A 2,977-nucleotide genomic window follows, 5' to 3' on the forward strand; every position below is an offset into this window, starting at 1 on the left:
AAGTGTTGTAAATTTATACATTTCTTTCAACTGATTTAATTCATTTCTATTCAGTTTATTTACATAGCGCCAGTTCAAAACACGTCATCTCAAGGCACTTTACAGTTCAACCAGATCATCCAGTCAAATTGATTCAAAGTTTTTTATCTAAGGAAAACCAGTTGACTGCATCGACTCATTGACTTAAAGGCAATCCCTCACACTAAGCATGCTTGTAGCAACAGTGGTAATAAAAAACAGGAAGAAACCCCCAGTGGAACCAGGCTCAGTGTGAGCGGCCATCTGCTGAGGCTGACTGGGGTTCAAGGAGACAGAAGCAGAGATACAAAAAGCAACTGTAAAAAGCCGGCCCCGTCCAGGAAACACACAGCCAGGCACGCGAGCTCCGAGCAGCTCCCATGTCAGAGGATGAAGAGAGCACATCCAGCTAGTCACAGTCAGAGAAACAGGACTACACTGAAAAACAGGCCGATCTCGAACATCTATAAACAAAGGTGTTGATGGCAGCAGCACAGCTGATATTTCTCTCCAGGATGGAGTCACAGCCAAACAGGAACAGACAAGGCGTATATTAATAATTGACAATTAGGAGTACTGCTTATTTAGATGATTCACAAGGACATAAAAAAATCCTCCCCTATACCTTTAACTTAATTCATTTTTTGAAAAACATATGATGAAGATTAATATAACACAGACTGACATTTCTAAACCCTTACATTTCTGTTAATAACAATGTTTTTTCTTACTGTTTGTAAAAACTCAACACTAGCGACAACATTTACCAAATGAAACAATGGACCCAAGTGCAAACTTCATTGAGGTTAGCTATTGTCTCTGAGTTAAGTCTTAATTGTTAAATTGCTGTTTAGGAGGTCGGTCCATTGCTATTGGGTGCCCTGCCACCCACTCAAGTAACAAACAAGTCCACTGAGTTAAGGTAAACATGTTGGAATAGGAGGATTCAGATGGACGTTAAGCTGGAGCTATTGATTCATTACTATGCAAAAAAAGATGAATTAGTGTGTCTTAGAAATTCACTCAAAAAAGCCTCCATTGAACCAAAGTAACTGCTCAGAGGAAAAAAAACTGGCAAGGCTAGCAACAAGATGGTGCAATGATACATGAAGGGAAGATGTTCCTCATCTGGCTTCTGAGAATCCTTTGGTTTCTTGCTGGATCATCACTTTTATAACATTAAGGGAGGCAACCAACCACTGAGTTTGCATAATTTATTGTTTAGGTTTTGAAAGTGAAGAATATTACAGGGAAAGTAGGTGTTGCCCTTTGGATCCTTTGGAAGTCAAACAATGAGCTGAGAAAGGAGCAGTGATAGATAAAAACAGTCCTGCTGTCTAGATCACATCAGGAGAGGTGGCCATTATGCTTGCATGGATTCTTTTCTAACATCGTCACTGAGGTCCTCAACGCTACGATCAGCTCATTTGATTTTGACTCTGACTGTTAAGGATTTAATGTAAACTGACTTCATAGTCTTGAATCAGGGGAAGTTTCGTGTGCAACAGTGTTGTTCAGGGCTGTAAGCGAAGCACGACTGAGTTATGAATAGCTTCGTTTTCTGAATAAAACATGAGAAAATGCTGAGTTAGCAAAGACTGAATGATGCCGGATGATCTTCGGAGGTATTTTTAGATGATACTTTCCATTTTTAGACCTGATGTTCACACCGCAGCACAAAGCCATTCGTAGCATGCTCTCAAGGTTAGCTGAGCATTTGACATGGTTGTATGATTGCAACATCTGCATTCATGGGTTCAACATGGAGGTGCAGGAGCCCTTATGAATGGCTGCTGCACAAAGACAGGGAGACAGTGAAAAGGCTCAATGAATAGGGCCACAGAGGCCTGTGATGTATGCAGGTTGAATGTCTAATACATATATTGCAAATATTTGTCTATTTCAAATGCAGTCTGGTAAAAAAAAAGCCTGAATAAACAGCCCACACCCAGAAAAAAAAAAAAACACAGCAGACAGATACCAGGTGAACTCATTTCTGGATCTGACTTCAAAAACTGAGGAGATATTTTATCTCTGAAAGCATTCAGAACATGTTTTAACTCCCTGATCATTAACGTTTTTACTTTTTCATCACTTGACAGCTTAGAAAAACATATATTTTTTTTAATGTCTCATTGAACCTTGGCCATAAAGGTAAAGAACATGTCTAAAATATTTAACCCCCTCAGTTTAAACCTTAGTAGTCTGATGAATCTCAAACTCTACCCTCTCCACTCCAGGTTTTCACCAGGTGCAATGAAACAATTCATTACATTAAGAGCTTTACTGATTTATTGTATTTTTCTTCAGTTTTTAAACTTTCTTTTAAACCAAGGTTTACATATGTGAAGGTTACTTTGATTCTAAAGCAGACAGGAAAGGTCCCTACGAGAATTAAGATATTATTCTTTCGCAAGACACAGCTGTTGGTGTGTTTCGATGCAACAAAATGCTTCCTTCTTTGACATCATGGACATTTTAAACATAAAACAGTAGATTGCTTAAAGGAACTGTGGCCTTCCACTTCAATATGCATGTTTTCTAAGCCAAAGGCTTTATTGGGCTACTGTATAAAACCTTGAACTCAACGCTATTTCTGACATTTTGAATTCAAAAACCTTCTGGATGGGAAGAGAAAGGCCTTTAAATTTGGAAACAAAGTCCAGTGGATTGTTTTTAACTTTTTTGGAGTGTGGCCTTCTTCAAGTCTGGTTAATACTTAGGTTTGACTTCCCGATGGCTGAAGCTGAGAATTTTCAGCCTGCTAGAGAAGGAGACTGTTTATGTGTCCCTGTGATGAATGTTTCAAAGTCAGATTGATTGTTCCTTATGTTCCTAACAGAGCATTTCACTCTCAAACTGCAGTTTTACTAGTCGTACCTAAAGTGCCTAAACGTAGAATGGGAGGCAGATCTTTTAGTTATCAGGCTCCTCTCCTGTGGAACCAGCAACCAGTTTT

The sequence above is a fragment of the Cyprinodon variegatus genome, unplaced genomic scaffold (assembly GCF_000732505.1).
Source record: "Cyprinodon variegatus isolate N-32 unplaced genomic scaffold, C_variegatus-1.0 Scaffold805, whole genome shotgun sequence".
In the NCBI taxonomy this organism is placed as follows: Eukaryota; Metazoa; Chordata; class Actinopteri; order Cyprinodontiformes; family Cyprinodontidae; genus Cyprinodon; species Cyprinodon variegatus.